The sequence below is a fragment of the Ursus maritimus genome, unplaced genomic scaffold (genome assembly GCF_017311325.1).
Source record: "Ursus maritimus isolate PB19 unplaced genomic scaffold, ASM1731132v1 scaffold_9, whole genome shotgun sequence".
Lineage (NCBI taxonomy): Eukaryota > Metazoa > Chordata > Mammalia > Carnivora > Ursidae > Ursus > Ursus maritimus.
The window spans coordinates 30,152,873-30,173,298 of NW_024427107.1; the positions used below are offsets into that span (position 1 = coordinate 30,152,873).

At 36.6% G+C, this 20,426-nt stretch overlaps 1 long non-coding RNA gene across 4 annotated transcripts in view; it reads left to right on the forward strand.

The window, feature by feature from the left end:
* LOC121101710 overlaps positions 1-20,426 on the forward strand; it is a 213,386-nt gene that overhangs the window by 168,123 nt on the left and 24,837 nt on the right. For 2 of the 4 annotated variants that reach the window (XR_005833708.1, XR_005833706.1), the window contains exons 3-5: positions 2,396-2,545; positions 3,002-3,160; positions 19,040-19,087. This is a non-coding gene — a long non-coding RNA (uncharacterized LOC121101710). The remainder of the gene's footprint in view (positions 1-2,395; positions 2,546-3,001; positions 3,161-19,039; positions 19,088-20,426) is intronic. The other 2 variants (XR_005833707.1, XR_005833709.1) reach the window with 2 other exon arrangements.

Consider the following 20,426-nt stretch of genomic DNA (forward strand, 5'->3'; position numbering starts at 1 on the left):
TCCAAGAAAAGTTTCCCAAGAAGGAAGCCTGATATCTGGGAAGAACCAGTAAAAGGACCTGCAAATAATCAACGCACAGTCATTGTTGGGCTTTCTGGCTTCACATAGGAACTGAGCCATTGAGAACTGTTCTGGCTGCACTTGAGCGTGCCCCTTCCATGGGCTTCCAACAGCTATATCAGTCTTAGCAATTCCTCCTGTCAGTGTCTCATGAGGACCTCACTTCTTCATAATTCAGGGTCTGATGCTGTTTTTGCCCAGCAGGAGAGATGCTTGACCTTGCCCTTTGACTTACTTTATTGCTGTTTATTTTTCTGTTGCCAACTTCCCGCCCTCTGCATTTGCCTACTACAAATCCCAAGGACATTTGTAAGTAAAAAATTGGGGTTTGAAAACTCTGCTCCTAGCCATATCCCTCTGCTTAAGACACTTGAACTAAATCACCTGGTGAATTTCTCAGGTGTGGTAAATATAGCCATATTACAATTTTATCACCTTGTTTAATACTAATATCTGGAGTAAGTTCAGCCATTTTTTAAGCAGATTTTACAGATTTTACTTTGAGAGATTACTCAGGAATCCTGCTCAGTGAGCTCCAAACCCAAGTTCTCAATCATTTTTCTTCTCTTTTTGCCACTGTCTTCCTGTTTCTATAAGCAAAATATCAAGTTAGTATGCTTAGAGAGAGAGCACACAAGCAGGGGCAGTGGCAGAGGGAGAGAAAGAAGCAGGCTCACACTGAGCAGGGATCCTGACACGGGGCTCAATCCCAGGATCCTGGCTGAGATCATGACCTGAGCTGAAGGCAGATGCTTAACTGACTGAGCCACCCAGGCGCCCTTGCATTCTTACTTTTAAGCAAAGGCCTTCCCCCATTGCTTCTGTCTTGCCCCAGTTGGCTAATATTAGGAGTGACCCCACTTTATCAACTGACCCTGGCTCTTACATCCATGAATCAACCTTCTTGCCAGAACAGAATATAAATATTTTAAATATTTAATAAATATGCTTCTGTGCAAGAGTTATGTAATGCATTGCTAGGAGTATAGTTTATTTATGACAAGCAAGACTATTTAAGGCTGAATGTCTTGCTGTAAATAGCTGAAAGAGGAGATGGGAAAGGTAAGACAGAAAACACATACAAATTTAGGGAATCAAAAATCTGACAATGTTCTTAAATGGCCAACTTAGCTCCCTCCTGAATTGACTATTTATAACTCACCATCCTGTCAATTAAAAACCTAATCCCACTTGAACGAATTGGAAACTATTTCATATTATTTATTTATAGTCTACTTTAGACCTTTTGAAGTCTATTTTGATATACATTTCATAAAAATTATAGCATTATTACTATGTTTTGATATTTTGTTATTATGGTTTTCTATAACCATCATAATATGTGGCTAAGAATAATAGATTTTTGCATCCATGTCTCATGTCTCTCTTTCAATTACATAATTTGGGCAATACTGAAAACAACAGAACCATCGTATCACTTACCAATACTGAAATACTCATTTAAAAATATCTATCTTAAAGTCTCGTAGAAATAAAACAGGAAAATGTAAGTTCAAAATGGTAATTTCTTCAAAAGTTTGTTAGCATTGCACTTTAAGGATAATATGATAGTTTTGTCTATATAGTTTGAACTTGAATGTTAAATGTTGGATTGAAATGGAGCTTGATCTAATACCATGTGTGTGAATGTAAGGGAGTTTATCTTACAAATGACACGTTGGTAATTATGTTATGGTCTAAAGCAGGGAAAGGTATCTTAAGATATTGGTACACAGTCAAATTATTATTATTTACTTATAATTGATGGTGCTGGTGGTCAAATGAGCAGTCTCACAATTTGTCGATGAATAACTTAGTCTTGCTTTTAATATGTCATATATAATTCACATGTATAGGTAGCATCTAGGACAGGTACTTTTTTATTTAATCTTTTTCTGTTAATTTCCTGTTGTCAGTAGAGGAAGAAAAAAACTAATTTTTGCTTGCCAATGAAGAATCTAGGGTTTTGTTTCTCAGTATAAAACTGTCAGTGTGTCTGAAGTAGAGTTTTGCTGAAGAAATCCCTTTTTAATCAGGAAGGTGCAGTCTGGCCCGTCCTTGAAACAACAGAAAAGTAAAAGTAAAAAGAATTGAATTTTTTCAATTGATTCAGTTCAAATGAGCAACACATTTACATAGGATTTTATCCACAAGTCAGACTAAATCATGATCAGCTCTACTATTTAAATGGGACAATAGTTTATTGTAAACTGGGAAATTACTCAAGGATGGATAAATAGAATGGAAGTTCCTCCCACCTGACCCTCTGCCAGTTTTCATGTTTATTCTTACTTCTTTCTACTTGCACAGCCTAACACATTTATTCTTCCCACAGGAGTTACTCTGATATGCATTAGACATTAATATGCACATTTGAATGAGGAGTCAGATTTCAAGTTACAATAAAAACCACTTGTAAAGAATTTTCTCCTGAATTCAAATCTTTAAAACAGCCACAACAGATTAAATTATTTTTTTAAGGAAGGTAAGTTGTGCTATATTACTTCTTTTTAAATGTTCAAAATTTACTTTATTAGTTATTTTATGGTATGTCCTTAATGAATACATTCATATCAGACCAAGGGGAATGAAACCCATCACTGAGAAGGCTCTCTAATGAGCCATATAGAACTGAAATAACTACATATGCATTCCACAAATGGACCATTAATTGGAAAAAGAACCAAAGTGTGAAGATATAATCCTATAGGATGGAATTTAAATGGTAATATATTTTAAGGTTTTAGAACTTTCGATTCACTTGTGTGGAGGAAAAGGTGAATGTGAAACAAAGTTTGCTTTCCTTCTATCTAAGATGAAGCCTTTCCATTAAACCATGGTGGTAACCTAACTTTGAGAAAGAAATAATTTTGAGAGTTTTGTTAATTTAATAAGAACTGTTGTCTCGACCTGATACTTTTTCTTTTTCTGGTTATTTAAGTAGTATGTTCTAGCATACTTGTGGCTCTACTTCTGCATTGCCAGTGCTGCTGGGCTGCTTAAGAGGTAACAGGCTGACCGGGGGAGGAACAAGGACATTTTGATACTGCTGTGCCAGCTGGAACAAACCTGAGAGCCTGGACTTTCTGTGGATGAACAGGTAATTTACCCTCAACAGGCCCAAGGGGCAGGGCGAAGCTGGGAGGGGCATTCAATCAGGACACAGTGGGACCAGCCACCACCAGCCTCCACTGGCTCAGGAAAGAGTAGCCTGGGCTAGGTGAACAATCACCTCTTCTCAGCCAGTCCACCCTATTATGTGTTCACACTGCCATCCCTGTTGCTTTTGCACCCACTGGGGCTTTTGTGCCTAGTCCCCAATGGGTTTGTCTGGCTCAGGGCAGCCCTCAACAAACAGATGACCCACTCAGCTGGGGCCATCACTGGTCCCCTTTCCTAACATATTTCAGACAAACATGACTTGCCTCTGCTTTGTGAAAGCAAAAATGATACAAAACAAAAACAAAAACATTGGATGCATCTGTCAGGGAAAAGGGGAGCTATTAATATTTACAGTTTGATCTGCTCTGTCCTGGACACAGTGGGGATATATGGTTGTATTAGGGTTCTCCAGGGCTCTTTATTTTATAGATGCATATATATATAGTATGTAGTATATACAAGGAGATTTATTATAAGAATTGGCTGGCAAATCCAAAATCTGTAGAGCCCAGCCCCAGTTCCTGGCCAAAGGCTGGAAGCTGCCGTGAAACCAGGATAGCTGAGGTCCTAATTTGAAGGTCAACAGACAGAATTCTCTCTTACTCTGGGAGGACCAGGCTTTTTAAGGTTCTATTTAAATAACTGATTGGATGAGTTAAACTGCTTTATTAGTCTACCAATCTCAACCAAAACCACTCTCACAGAAACATCCAGAAAAATCGAAGACCAAATATCTGGGCACTCCGTGGTTCAGTCAAGTTGACACGTAAAATTAATTAGAGTGGCCACCCAACTTATTTGAAAGCAGCAGATAATTTGCTGTCTCGCGTTGAGCCTCTGTCCACAGTGATTCACACAGTATTTTCTTTTACCTTTACTCCAGTGAATCCAGTCTCTCCTTATTCTATACTTGCTCTTAGTTTGTGTCAGAACTTCTCTGGATCCAGCCCCAATATGTTTATTTCTCTCTCTTCTGGGTATTTAAAATTTTTTTTTCAGAGATTTATTTATTTATTTATCTATTTTTGTGTGTGTGAGAGAGAGCGTGCTCGTGTGCCCTAGCCAAATGCACAAGCAGGGGGAGGGGCAGAGGGAGAAGCTGACTCTCCACTGAGCAAGGAGCCCAGTCGCAACTGGATCCAGGACCCTGGGATCATGACCTGAGCGGCAGGCAGACGCTTAACCAACTGAGCCACCCAGGCACCCATCTAGGTATTTAATTTTATCATGTCATTTTAAAACAGTGATTTACAAACTGTGCTCTGTGGAGGGATGTGGTGTGGGGGCAGGTAAATGGAAGACTGAAAGCAACAGGTGGGTTACTGGGCACCACCTTTGCTTCAACAATGGTAGCTTTTTTTTTTTATTCTTTTATTTGCTTTTTCTTCCTAGTAAGCTTTTATCTGAGGACAGATTAGTTGTCTCAAATGTATTTGAAAATCACTACATAGTTTCCTTACTGAGTCCATGATCTTGCCTCAGAAGATCCATGAAACTGCTGAAATTTTATGTAATAATTTGTTTCTTTGTGAAATATTTTTCTGAGGAGAGGGCACACAAATTTCTCATTTACTTAAAAAGTTCATAACAAATTAATCACCATTGGTTAAATATTGTGCATGATGTCTTATATTTTCAAAAGAAGATATTTAAAAATTACATACAAGAACTTTGAGAATATTGATATTTAATAAATCATGTCCTGTGTTTCTACTGGATCACTAATAAAGTGATACTGAAAGGGAGCAAGGGTTCATTTGCAACCGAAAACAAAAGAGAAAAAAAAAGTCTTTCCAATCCTCACTTAGCTGTAGACATTACTGCTTTCTTGGTGGGGTGGCATATTTGAAACATGGAGACTTAAATATCTTCTTTCTCAATAATCTTCTCTAAAACTTAGCTAAATAGAAAAATCATTGAGTCAGATCAAGTTTAAACAGAAAAATTTTCAGTTTTCTGTTGTTGCATAGCAAACATTCCCAACACTTAGGTCTTAAAATAACAGCATTTATTATTTTTTATGACTCTTTTGGTTGACTGGGTGGTTCATTACTCCACATAGTGTTAGCTGCTTTAAGCTGGGAGGTTGGCCAGGCTACCTTGGCTCTCCATGTGGTATTTTATCCTTCAGAGAATGTATTTCCATATGTCCTCTCTCTTCAGGAGAAGAGCATGGAGACTAAGTTCCAAGAAGATAAGTCCTAGTGTACAAATGCTTGTCAACCCTCTTTTCACATCATGCATATTGATGCATATCCAAAGTCTCATGTCCAAGCCCAGAATCAATATGGGAGAGAACTATATAAGGCTTGAAAACTGGGAGCATGATTCATTGGGTGCCAACATTGTAATGTCTAACACAGTAAGGAACTTGAAAAAGTTGTTTGTACCAAGCAGGCAGGCAGCTCATGGTCAGAAATTAAATCTGTTTTTAGAAATTAAAAAATCATGTCATTTTGAACACCACAGATTTAGGAGATGCATTCATACATATAATTTAAAAAATTCATACCTTTAAAACCTTTATTATTGAAATGGGAAGAAAGAAAATGAAATTAAATAAGTGGCCTATTCAAAATATTTTTTAAGTCCATAAAATAAAAATTAAGAAGAACATAGGCATATATGATAAGGCAAAGGAAGAATTTAATAATTTGAAAAACCATCACAAAAGTGGTAGATTAATATAAAAAATTGCTTCCTTGTAAAGTCTAATGAAATAAAAAATATTTCATAATTAAAAATTAAGTAAAACAGAGAAAACATAGACATAAAGAATGAAAATTTGAATTAATAATTTGAATCAATAGTTAATAGTTTGAATCAATAGTTAATTCAAAGCTTACTAATATACATATCCTATTCTGAAATCCATTACCAAATACTATAAAGAAATACAAATTTGAAGTTAAAATATTTGAAAGGATGGTACAAACTTATCATTATTTGCAGATAATGTGATTTGTTATCCAGATAACATGAAATAACTCAAAAGTATTAAGATTAACAAGCAATTGAATATTTGTAAAATACATATAAAAATAAAGAGCTATATTAATCAGCAATGATCACAAAACATTATAAAGAGCAGTTTTCATTCACATTAGTAGCAAAACTTTATCTAGGAATAAATTAACTCATTGCCTGGTCCATGGAAGTCTCTCAAAATATTTTCTGTATGTTCAAAAACTAATAAAAATTAACAAGAAGAGTGTAGAACCTGTATAAACAGAGCTAATACACTTCCCTTGAAACATATTAAAGAGTCTTTTTTTAAAAATAAAGAGTCTTGATTAAATAAGTGTATATCATGTTCCAGGATGGGAAGTATGAATATTGTAAAGATGTTAATTTTATCCTATTAATTTTAATATTTAATTCAATTTCATTATGTACCTCCAAAACATTTTTTGGACCTTAAAGTTATACAAAAGTGTGATGGAAGAACAAAAAAGGGGAGAAGGGTATACATTTCTTTTTTAAAAAGAAGAACAAGGTATACAGGTACTACCAAACACTTGAAATTAAAACAGAGCCATGATAATCAAAATAGCATGTGATTAGCACCAAATCAGTTAGATTAATGAGACTGAATAAAGATGTCAGGAATGGGCTTTCGTGTAATCAGAATTTAAAATATGGTAGAGACCAGTAGAAAATTTAGTTTATTCTAATGTTGATGCTGAAAACATTATTAATCATAAAAGTAAGATCTCTACATCAAATTATAATCCATAATAAGTAAAAACAATGGTAATTGGCATATTTGCCTACATAATACTAAAAATTTTTGTATGTCAACATATGGATAAAAATTAAAATGTAAGTTTTAGTTCTGCAAAACAGTAAGTTCTAGAGATCTGCTGTACAACATCATGTCTGTAATTAACACCACTGTGTTTTACACGCAAAACCTTGTTAAGGGCTGCTTGGGTAGCTCAGTTGGTTCAGCCTCTGACTCTTGGTTTTGGCTCAGGTCATGATCTTGGGGTCACGGGATCGAGCCGCACGTTGGACTCCTCACTGAGCATGGAGTCTGCTTGAGATTCTCTCCCTCTACCCTCCAACTTGCTCTCTCTCTCTCTCTCAAATAAATAAATTTTTTTAAAGAAAACTTGTTAGAAGGGTAGATCTCATGTTAAAAGACCTTACTACAATAAAAAACAACTTGATGTATTTTCCAGAAATTTTCCCCAGTCTCCCAAAAGTGAGTATTCCTATTAAATAAAGAATCTTTATAAAAAATCATGAATGTATGAGCAATAAAAACATAGATAACAGAGACATGGTTAGGACATGAACCAACAAAACAGTACAAATTAGAAAAAAAGAATGGGAGTTGCTTATCCTCACAATTGATTAAAGAAAGTAAAAATCTATGTATTTTGTATTTTAAAATTTGAAAAATGATAGCCAGTGTTGTCAGTAGTTCAGGTAAGTGGGACTTACGCATTATAGAAGGAAGTAAAAGTGACATAACATGTGTAGAATAATTTGGTAATATGTATCAAAATATTTTAAAAGAAAACGTCTTTTGATCTACTAATTTTATCTTTTAATATTTACTCTAAGGAAATAATGATGGATGTGAATTAGACCATTAATATTTAATAGCAAACATAAAAAAATATGTAAACAACCTGCATTTACAGCCAAGGAATATTATTAAAGGACCTTAACTCTGTATGATGGGAATACCTGTAGGCATTAATAATGCATGGTAAAAGAACATATACTTCATGACAGGGTGATTAATATTATGTGAATGACTAGTTCATAAAATATTAAGCATAGTATAATCCCAGTGGGAAAAAATCTTCGGAAATACCGAAATATTAATAGTACTTATTTCTTGCATATGGCATTATGGGTGATTTTTGTTTCTTTTTTTTTTTTTTAGTGATTTTCTGTATTTTTCAAAATTTCTTAATCACTGTTTTATTTTTGTAATCAGAAGAAAGCTGTTCAAAATTCCTAAATATTATAGACAATAGGTGATAAAAACCAGAACTATCCTTTTGCTTGCATACTCTTATGTGAGCACATGTTTATGCACATGTGCTCATGCGCACACACATATCTCCCAGGCTACAAATGTCTTTGTTTTGTAGCATCAGTTCTTTTAGCATTAACTGTGAATTAATAGGCTTCCAGAGCTACGACGTCTGTGGCACATGTGGAATATTTGGACAATTTTCAGCTTGTATCCCCAGCCACATGAGGCATTGAAAACATTTGGGACTACTTCGTGAAGAGAGATTTGGTCTGCTATGGGCACACCTGTTATCTGAGGGATTTCCTTCAGACCCAGATCTGACCATTTCTCAAGTATTCAGAATTCTGTTGTCTTAAAAGATATTTATTTTTCACACTGTCCCGTCAGTTACTGCCTGAGGAGTTCTTTGTCAGCGATTGATATAAGATACGCTATTTCATGGGGCGCCTGGGTGGCTCATTTGTTTAGCTTCTGCCTTCAGCTCAGGTCATGATCCGAGGGTCCTGGTATCGAGCCCTGCATCGGGCTCCCTGCTCAGTGGGAAGCCTGCTTCTCCCTCTCCCACTCCCCCTGTTCGTGTTCCCTCTCTTGCTGTATCTCTCTCTGTCAAATAAATAAAATCTTTAAAAAAACAAACAAGATTTACTATTTCATGTAAGTCAAGAAGAAGGCATTGCTATGTCTGTCTAACATTTACTTATTCTTCCTCCCACCCGGTTCTTTTGTTCCCTCTTTCCTTTGTCCTTCCCACTCTCTCTCTATTACTTAGTTCTTTTCTTCCTTTTTCTTTCTCTCCTCCTCCACGTCTTCTCCCCTCAATATGTCAGGTGTAACAGTTGGTGTTGATCGATAACATAGCAAACCTCTTAACATGCCTTCAACTAGCTCAGAGATACTTGAGGGGATACCTGTACATAAAAGTTGCCGTTAAACTGTTTTGTGTTTTCAGAAATTTTATGAAATAATACTTTGCAAGGACTAAATTGAATAATTTCACGGGGATTTAGTGAAAAAGATAGTGAAAAGTTTAAATATTTTGAAAGAATACTTCACCAGAAGCCAGGCAACTTACCTTACTCTATGACAACACTATTACTATGGAGCAAAATCTCTGGGTGTAATGATCAATTTGCAAACCATATCCTAGCAAATTGGAATCTCTTTTCTCTAATATTCTGCCACAGACTGAATGTTTCTGTTCCCCTAAAATTGATTATGTTGAAACCTAATCCCCAGTGTGATAGTATTAGGAATTGGTGGGGCAGGTGATAAGGTCATGAGGGTACAGTCCTAAGGAATGTATTAGTTCCCTTATGTAAGAGATTGCAGAGAGATTTCACACCTCCTCCCCCATGTGAAAGTACAGTGAAAAGACAGCCAGCCAGCCATCAATGAGGAAGTGGACCCTCACTAGACACCGAATTTATCAGTGCCTTGATTTTGGACTCTCCAGTCTCCAGAACAGTCAGAAATAAATTTCTGTTGTTTATAAGCTACCTGTTTATAGTGTTTTGTTAATAGCAGCTCAAACAGACTAAGATATACCCCCTGGAAGTATTTTCCAGCATACCCTGACCCAGAAAAAACATTTCTTCTTTCCATTCACTATTAGGTATGTATAGGAGCATCTCTTAGCCCCAATTCTCAACACCTGCAAATTGTTTTTTCATTCTTACTTTGTTTTCAAATGTCATCTTTCACAGAACATCCAGTTTTCCTAGGGTGGTTAGGAAAGGAGACTTGAACTTTGCCTTCTTTTTCTCTGCTCTCCATCATTAATCTCTTTTACCTTCTTTGATTTCTAAAGATTCTGTGTGTGAATATATCAGTTTGAGAGTTGGGATGAAAAAGGTGAAATAGGATTTTAATTTGTGTATGGGAATTTTCCCCTAGAGATTAAAAAAAATAGTCAAGGCCATCCTACTGTTCAAAGTTCAGATAGTACATACACTCATGAATTAAAGATAACATAGTATTGGTAGACAGGATTCAGATAGAAGAATGTTCTGATTTATTAAACTTGTCTTTCTAAGTAAGATAAAGTAGTTGAGCTAATAGACAATATGAGTCTCTTTTTCCTGAGTCTCGGAAGGAAATAATTCTGCTATAAGAGCCTTGGGAGAGAGAGAACTATAAAAACAGGTTCCGCTCTGGCAGGCAGACAGGGGGAGAGGGACTATGTAATTTTGTACATTGACTGAGGCTAATTCAAATCGTGTTAATTGTTCCTCTGCCTCCAGTCAAGGTGATGCCCTGAGACTCAACACAGCTCCACTGGATCTCCCCGGCCCGGAATGGAAAGTGTTAGAAGCTGAACTATGTTTTGGGAGAAACAATGATCTTTGCTTTAGCTGTGTACTCCATCCATCCCAGCATACCTTGGAGCTGGGGGCAGGAAAGTAGAGAAGGGGACAGGTGCTGGTATCACTTCTATTACTTTTGGTCAATGCTTCCTATAAATTAACTTTTGCTACTAAAGGGTGCTTTACTTAATTGTGCAGATGGACCATGGAGAGTTGACTTAGAATATAGAACAGCATTAATAGATTAAATTTTTATATGATTCCTTTTTTTGACCTTGTAAGCCTTCCTTCACCCTTATTCACCTAAGCACCCATGAAATCCAGGAAGACATTTCAGGTTCTGAAATTCAAAAAGAGGGTTTTTGTATCATATACTTTGCCTTGCAAGCCAGGCTATTGTTTGGTGAACTGGTTGAAGTTTGTATTCCTTTAAACATGAGAGAAGCATTGTTTGGCAAGCTAGATCACTGAGTTTTAGATAGGGAAAATTTGGATAAGTAGAAGAAGAAGGAGAAAAGGGGAGAACTCCCTTTCCCAGTGTTGAATGCTTGTGGGAAGGAGAGAGAGACAAAGTAGCATGTGAAATGGTCAATGCAGAGGTGTCTATTTCTGTTCTTCAGCCTTCAAGCTAGAGTGGTAGTATGTCAGATTAATAAAGATATCACCAAGTACAGAGGGGACAGGTCTCTGTGCCCTTGTTTGCAACTCTGGGAGGAAGCTAGATTTGACCTATGTCACATCACTGAAAACATGCTTGGAGAGACCCAAAAGCACTGGTCTAGCAGCGTGGCTCTTCAGTCATGGCCATGGGATGGATTGTCTGTGCCAGGAAGGAGTAGGATCAAAGTTAGACCTTAGAATTATCTTTAGGACCAGCAGGAGATAAGAAGAGACTTTCTGGATCTGACCTCTGAACAGAAACAGGGTCCAAGCAAAGAAGAATGGACCAAAAGTTTACCAGGGACCAACTTTTATATTGGAGACCAGAGGAACCTGACAGTAGGTTGGTAAGGAATCTACATTCCAGAATTCTAGATTGTCCCGCTGCCTTTAGTCCAGAGCATGTGAACAATATAACTGTCTTGTCTTACAAAGAGAAGCAGCTGGAGGAAAGTTATTTGCAAGACTGGCCTTTATTTTTTTTTTAAGATTTTTGACAGACAGAGAGAGAGAGCACAAGTAAGTGGACAGAGAGAGCAGGCTCCCCGAGGAGCAGGGAGCCCGATGTGGGGCTCAATCCCAGGACCCTGGGATCATGACCTGAGCCGAAGCCAGATGCTTAACTGACTAAGCCACCCAGGCGCCCCAAGACTGACCATTTTTATCTAAGAGACTGAATAAATCCTGAAGGGCTCTTTTTTGATATCAGACTAAACTTTAGGTTAGATTGGGTATTTAGTTACATAAATAATGTGGGACACAGTAGAAAGAATAGATTAGTTACAGACGGAAAAGCAAATTAAGCATATAAAAAAGTTTGTTAACACACAAACTTTTAGTTCTTTAGGTTATAGTATGAATAAATTTGACAACTGTTCTTTAGATGTAAATTATTAAAGTTAGCCCACAGATGTCGTTTTGCAAGATTGTCTACTTTCCCTTTCAATTTTTAAAAAATTAAATTCTGATTAAAGTTGAGATAGTTCAGTTGCTTGAGCTGTCTTCTCCTTTGATCCTCTGTCTTGTTCCTCTGTCTTTTCCTCACACTTCAACCCCTCTCCCTCAACTCCCCCCTGCAGCTTCTCTTTCTAATGTTTTCAGCACTACATTATGGGAAACCAGACTTTCAAGATCACAAAGCTTGGCTTGACAAAATTTCATTTAAAGAATGTCATCTACTGTGAACCTACTACGCTCTTATCTTTTATAATTATTAAAACTTCCATGCAGGTGTTCACATCTGCATTTCTGAATCTAGAATTAATCTTTAAAAAATATTTTTTAAGATAAGTGACAAGAAATGCTAATGCCTATTCCTATCTGAAGTTGTAAAGACTCTCTGATTTAAAAATTTCTAGCAATAAGAAAGGTTTGTCATACAGATAATCTGCATCTAGATTTCGTTTCTCTTTATTTGGTGCCCAACTCTGTGCGGTTCTCTGCTTTTCTTGTCTCTCTAGGTCATAATTTTTGTTCTGAGGTGTGCATGTGCTTCATGGAATCTGTGGACCCACTGAACTTAGATGCATATGCTATATGAATAGGCATTTTTCTCTGGTGAAGATCCAGATTTTCATGAGACTGTCAAAGAGAAATGAGACTGAATAAATTTGAGAATTCTTGTTCAGTCTTTATATGTCAGCCTTATTCTGTCTCATCAACTCCTCATTTTCCCCTTTCTCTTCACTTGCATCTTTCTCTTTCCATAATATGGGTAGAAAATATATGAACATAGAAAAACTTTGCTTTCCTTTTTTTTTTTATTGCTTTCTGATTGTAGCATAAAGAAGAAAGAATGAAAAATTTTATATATCTTTAAAAAATAAAGTTTTGTTGTGTGTTCTTTGCCTTATTATTTAACTCTAGGTCATTAACTATTTTAATATTTTTTTTTTTTAATTTTGAGGCTTGAACTCATGACCCTGAGATCAGGACCTGAGCTGAGATCAGGAGTTGGACACTTAACCAACTGAGCCACCCAGGCGCCCCTAGATTATTAATTATTTTAAAACAAAGAAGATCAAAATCAGCTAATAAAAATAGTAATAAACATCCTCTAGATTCCTTTTGATTTTGAAAAGAAATATAAAAAATGATTACTTAGTATTTTGAGGAATTGTTTTCTAAATGAAAACAACATTTTTGTGACTATTAAAATAAGTTATTTTTAAAACATTTAAATTGTACTTAGCATAGAATATGTATATATCCTGAAATCCTACCACCCAGAATGAATCACAAGCGAATCTTTTAGAAAAAAAATTCTCTAAGGTATCTTTTGTATTAACACACAATTTAAAATAAATGGGGTCATAATATAATTTGTATTTTGTAATCTGCTTGTTTTTCCCCCCTGGATAATATATTGTGGTCATTTTTCCATGAAAGACATCTAAACTATCCTTTTAAATACATATGTAGACTGAATTTATATTCATATATCACAGTTTTATCCATATTCTATTAAAATGTACTTTTGTTTTTCCTAATTGTTCACGGTTGTAAATATTTTCATGTGTGGCTTTTTATATATATCCTTATATTTTTATTTTAATTTTAAAAATTAGGGTGTATTTCAGACATATAAAAATACATAAAGGAAAATGTAGAAGACACACATATACCCACCACCAAGCTGAAGATTTAAGACAGTACCATGGAATTAGGTCCCTTATTTGTACCGACATCTTTGTGTAGTTCCATAATTGACTACTTTAGGTAAATTCCTAGAGACTAAATTTCTGGATCAAAAGTGAAATCATTGCTTTGGATACATTTTATTTATTTACTTATAAGTACTTATGTACTTATTTATTCAGTAGGTATTCAGTAGTAAGTGTTGCATGTTGGGAACTATGCTCAGGCCAGGGATACAGAGATGAAAGACAGTTCTCATCTTCAAGGAGAAAATAATCTTGAGTCAAGTAATAACAACAAGTAAAATCAGCAAGAAAAATGATCAAATAGAAATAAAGATAGGATACGACTGAAGTATAGAGAAGTTGAATCTAACTGAATAGTCATAATAGGTCTGGACGAGGAAGTGATTTGATTATGAATTAGTTAAGAAATGAAGGTGAGCATGGAAAACCTTTTAAATGGGAGAACATCATTTGCAAAGGCCAGGAATCAAAGAGTGGGCGCCATTGGGAAATTGTCCCTAGTCTGGTATGGCTAGAATATGGAGTTCTAAGAGAAAACAGTGAGGGAAGAGGGCATAAAAGAAGGTGGAATTCGAGTGTTAGAAACAGAGAGAAGGGTTGTTAGTACTACTAGTAACATGAGTTGAAATTTGTTTTTTAATAAAGTAGTAATTAACCTGTTTGAAGAGAGAAAGGGAAAAGTTTCAGAGGGAGAGACTGAGGATACTAGAAACCATTCAATTATGGGATGGCTTTTAGTATGTTTGCCATTCTGTTTCTGTCTCATCACTTCTTAAATTTTAAATATTTCCTTTTGAAAGTCAGCATAATAAATATTCATTCCTCTAGCTCACATTTAGGATGCGGCTTGCAAAGAGAAGTCTGTGGTTCTCCCTTTCATACCCCATCCCTTCTGGCTCTGTCCGGGAGGAGCTAAGACAAGGTTCTGTGCTTCTTTCTGACTGGACGTTCTCTGCATTCATGTTGTTTGTATGGAGACCAGATTGTGCCGATGTTAGGGTTGGGACTAGTGAAATTATTAGGTCTCTTTTCACTAAAAATAGAGCATCCATGATCATTCCAAAGGAGTAAATTGGCATGCAGTAGCAACTTATTCATGTTAGAGGCAATTCACTTTCCAGTTTTGTCTAAAGGAATCATGCTTCCTATGGCAAGTTCTGTATAAAATGCATTGCATTTCAGGTTAATGCTATTGACCACCAGGGAAGACAGAAAAATTGAGTGTGTGCGCCAAATAGTAGACTCGCTCTCTTCATTTGACCTTTGATTGCCTAGAAGTTATGGGCTGTGGTACACTGGAACAGTGTGCAATGCCCTGGGTCTTCCGAGTCTTGGCATCTGCTTGGGGCTTAATGACTCACATCACTCTTGGCAACGATGCTTTGGACTTAACAGCAGCAGTGCTGGTTTATGTGGATAATGGAAACAGTTTTCTACCTCTGTTGTAGTAAATGGTCTTAAATGAACTTTGTTCAAGGAACTTTACCTTAGAAAACCATTCACACTGTTTTTCACTTTGTGTGGATCTCGTTCTTCACTGAGCGAATGGTCATTGCTGGTTAGGGAGATAAAATTATATAACTATTAAACATGACTGGCATAGCCTGTAACATGAAAATTGAGAAAAGAGATTTTTTAAAAATCACTTTCTGTCCTTGCTGGGTAGTTTTATTGTTTCCTCTGTTTTTATGCTTGATACTCACTTTTTGAGATTTATATTACCCAAGTAATTGGCTTTAGCAATTATTAAACTGCCTAATAGACTAAATGGTTTAGTGTCATTTTTATGTTTTGACTTTTAGAAATTTAGAATTCTAATGAGGGATTTCAGTTCTAATTTACTCTGAAAATAAGTAAAACTACTCAACTTTTAAATTTTAAAGAATACTTAAGAAATGAAATATTGCAATAAGCATGAAACTTTACTTTTATGTTTTTAAAGTTAATTCCTTTGTTAAATACATGTGCGTATGCATATGTATGTGTGTATTTGTATTTAACACAGGCTCTGATGGTGACATGCCTGAAATGTTACAGAAAGAATCAGGAGTTAGGAGGAAACATTTGAATCTGTAGGAGATTTCACTTTGTGGAAAACCTTGAATGAAACTAAGCAGAGCATGAACTCATTGAAAATGATAAAGTTAGAAGTAAAGTAAAATCCCTCCAAAGGGATCATTTCAAAGATGTATGAGCATTGCTGGAATATTGTTCAGGCATGTTTTAAGAGCTGATTCTGATTACCTTCCTTATGAGGAAAATATTTAGATTTCTATACACTCAGACCTTGTCTTTTAAGATCTGTTAAAAAATTAACATCAGTTGGAAAATTTATTCTAGTTATTGAGTGCCTCTCACATGCAAAGTGCCATGATAGATACTCTGAGTAATACTTATTCTTTCATTTCACTAATATATATCGAGTATTTTCTGTTGTGAGTCACTGAAAACTTTCTGTTTCTAAATCTCTTCCATTTATTAGAAAGGAAGGAAAGCCAGTCTGCCTGTGGTAAACTGGGATGACTGATGGGGGAGTGAAATAAAACTGAAGCCAGGGGGAGCCTGCGTGGCTCAGTCGGTTGGGCGTCCAGCTCTTGGTATGGACTTATCATATCTCCTGGGTCTTGCGATAAAGACCGCCTCAGGTTCCTGACTTGGGGGAGGGTGATCTGCTTGGGGGTCTTTTCCCTCTGCCCCCCTCCCCCGCACCTCACCTCACGTGGGTGCGAGCTCTCTTTCTCTCTCTGTCTCTCAAATAAATAAATAAATCTTTAATTAAAGAAAATAAAAACCTTGAAGCCAGGGAGACTGTTTTGGAGGTTATTCAATGTCCAAAGAATAGACTACAAAGGACCTAGACCAAGGTAGTAGCAATGGGAATAAAAATAAAGAATGGACTGAGGAGCATGTTTTTAAAGTTGACTAAGTGAGTGTGTGTGGGATAAGCAAAAGAAAGAGAGAAATGAAAGAAGATTCAAGAATTTTAATTTGTGTCATTAGTTGAACAGTGAAAATGCTAGAAATAATAAAGCCAGGGGGCAGGTGGTCAGTAGAGAAACAGCAAGTCTTTGATTCTGAAAAAATATGCAGATAATGGTAGAGACCTCCAGCTGACTGTATTGATTGCCATTTGGGGCTGTGCAGAGGAATGGGTAGAACAATGCAATGGCCAGGGGATCATCTAGTTGGATGGAGGAAGATATAGGACAGGAAAATTGAAGCTTTCCTCCCTTGTTTGTGTTACTGAGATTGATATAAATAAGTGAATTTTGAGTTAAATATTCCATATTCAAGAGCTACTATATCATAACTTTCATTACATTGTGGTAAATATCTGGGAACTTAGTGAGGTGGTCAGGGTTTAGTACTTTATACACACATAAATGTACATAAACAAATAATCACATGGATTGGGCATGAGTGATGAACCTTTCATCTTAGTTTTCTATGATTTATTTTGGTACCTACTTATGCTTTGGGGCAAGTGGGATACATTTGCCGGTGTAAGGTGAAGGTTTACCCTACATAGGAGGCAAAGTTTGTGCCCATCCCAGAGTTTAAATTGAGCACATTTCCTTTCTTAGCTTCTTGAGCTTACCTAGTAAAAGTGGATCTATAAGAAAAAATGCAATTCTATAATGCTGCTTGCACTTTTTTTTTTTTTTTTGAGAGTGGAACAAATAATACTGTCTAAGTAGAGATTAAGTTCTTAAAGAGATTGGGAAGACTTGGAGGGAAAGGGATAGGGAAATGAAATTACATTAATTTCTTCAGAGGTGGGAAGGGAGCTTACCCAAGACCTCACTGCTCAGTGCCATCTCAACTGTGTTCCCTTTGGTCATAGTCTCATCCAGACTCAGCACATAGAGCCCCGTCCTCATTCTGGTAGTGATATTACTGGGTTCATTATAATGCATCAGTTCCCAGACAACGCAGACACCAAATTGCCCTAATTTCCTCTTTAACAAAATCTAATGGTAATGATAAACTGCAGTAAACAGTTGGAAGGGAGATGGAAAACGGGGCAAAATGAAAAAGAGGGATATTCCATTGGGAGGGAGGGTGAGAAATTAGAAATGAAAATCTAGCAAGAAAGAGCAATTTGCAGAAGTCCTTGCAATAAGCACCCAAAAAAATCTATCACTGGATAAAAAGCTCTTTAAATGCCAGCCTGGCACTTAGGAGAAAATACCCTTACCTTAATAGGTGATTAGTGTATGGATTAGTGTATTACCAGAAGAGGAATTCAGGAACAGCAACCAAGCTAGAAAGACAGACATAAGAAATGGAGGCATACAAACTAAAATGTGATGCTTAGGAACAAGCATGAAACGCAGTTACCAGAACTGTGATCCTGCATTAAGGTTATTTTAGAGCAAGGATCATGATGCTTCTCTCAGAGCATGAAGCTAGAGCTACTGAGTGACTATTTCTCAGCAGAAGGTTTGGTTTCTGATATGGGAATGAGGGGGAATGTGGAGGCTGAGGACCAGTCTGTATCTATAAAACTCCCACTGTGTTAACCTTTTTGCAAATTTTGAAGAAACCGACAATTAAAGACCCATTAGCTCTGTCTTCTATATATACGCAGAAAATTCCACAGAAAATATTGAAAGTTTTAGAATGAGTTAATAAAGCTTGAATGGAGGGAAATTCTAATCAAGGTTTAGGAGGTTTCAGATCAATTTCCTCTGGCAACTATATATGAGGAAATACTATAACCCCGGAACTCCATTTCAGCTTTCCTTCTTTGTGAGGACAACACCCTTTCAATAATACGAAGGCCTTTCAGTCATGGAGTTTAGTAGGTGAATTTTTATTTTCTTTATCTCTCTCTTTCCCTTATTAAGTCAAGCTTGATACAGAATGATGGCCTGAGACTAGAAATCTTGTCCCCAGCAAACAGCACAACCGCTATCTGCGTGGAGGTTTGTGCTGTTAGGATAGTGGTGCCCTCCATGGCTGGTGAGCATCTGAGGAGTCAACTGTTGGGTCACATCATAGGAATTTCATTTAATCCCTGCCTAAAATCTGGCAACTCCTGCCCCTCTGTAGCCACACTACCGGTTATAGACCTGGAGAGAAACTAGTATGGGAGTTTTCAGAAATGATTTCAAAAATTATCTCAATGACCTATTTCCTTTTAGAAGAATCTTCAGAGTAATTTTCACCACATATTCTTTTTCGATTTTTAGAGAGTGCTTGGAGTCTGGCTACCAAGGGTTATTCCTGGTCAAGCACAGGTAAGTGTTGTAATGGCTTGAAAAGAAGAAAAACATGTGGAGACCAAAGTTGATTAGAATTATGCAGATTCTTTGCATGACCTTGACATTAGGATGAGAACAGTTTGGTGGAACTGGTCTGAGGCATTTGGTAAAGAATGTGGGTCCTATGAATAGAAAAAGAAACTGAGGAAAAGTGGCCTTTCTCCTTCTAAGATTATTCGTCTCTAAGCCAGGAAAAACCCATCTTTCTTCTGACGAAACTTACTCTCTTATGGTACATGTCTTTATACTGGTGTTGTACCTACTAAGTCAAAGGGTAAGGACTTTGAAAGCAAAGGAAGAGTATCAGTAACAAACAGAATAATTTTTAAGTAGGCTCTATGCTCAGCATGGAGCCCAACATGAGGCTTGAACTCACAACCCTGAGATAAAGACCTGAGCTGAGATCAAGAGTCAGACACCTAACCAACTGAGCCACCCAGGTGCCTCAAACAGAATAATTATTAAAATTTATTTTTAACTTTGCATGCAGAAAAATTTATTCTTTTGGTTTACAATTCTTTGAGTTTTGACCAAATCATAGTCAAGATACATAACATTTCCCTCCAAAAACTCCCTCATGCTGCCCCTCTGTAGTCAAAACCTCTACTTACCCCTAACCCAGGCAACCACTGATCTGTTTTTAGCTTTCTATATAAATAGGCACACACAATATGTAACCTTCTTGGATCTGCCTTCTTTCACTTAGCATAATGCATTTGGGATTCATCCATACTGTTGAATGTATCAGTGGCTTTTTCGTTTCTATTCTTGAGCAGTGTTCCACTGTATGGATGTACCATAGTTTATTTATTCACTAGTTGGAGGACTTTTGCTTAGTGTGGTAGGCAGGATTTGGGCTCCCCTGACCCTTGCCCCTTGATATTAAGCTAGTGAATATATTACATGGCAAAAGGGAATATTTGTAGATGGAATTGGTGCTATAGATCAGAGATGGAATTAAGATTGATAATTAGCTGACTTTAAAACAGGAAGACTATCCTTGTGAGTCCAGTGTAATCACAGGTCCTTAAAAGTAAATGAGGAAGGCAGAAGAGATAGTCAAACATATAATGTGAGAAGAATTTGGCTTGCTGTTGTTGGCTTTGAAGATAGAGGAAGGGAGATGTGAGCTAACCCTAAAAGGTGATAATAGCCCTCAGCTAATAGCCAACAAAAAACCCCAGGAATATCAGTCCTACAACTGCAATGGATTGAATGCTTCCAACAACTTAAATGAACGAGGAACTGTATTTTCCCCTAGAATCCTCAGAAAGGAAATGAGCTTTATCAACACCTTGATTGTAGCCTTGTGAGA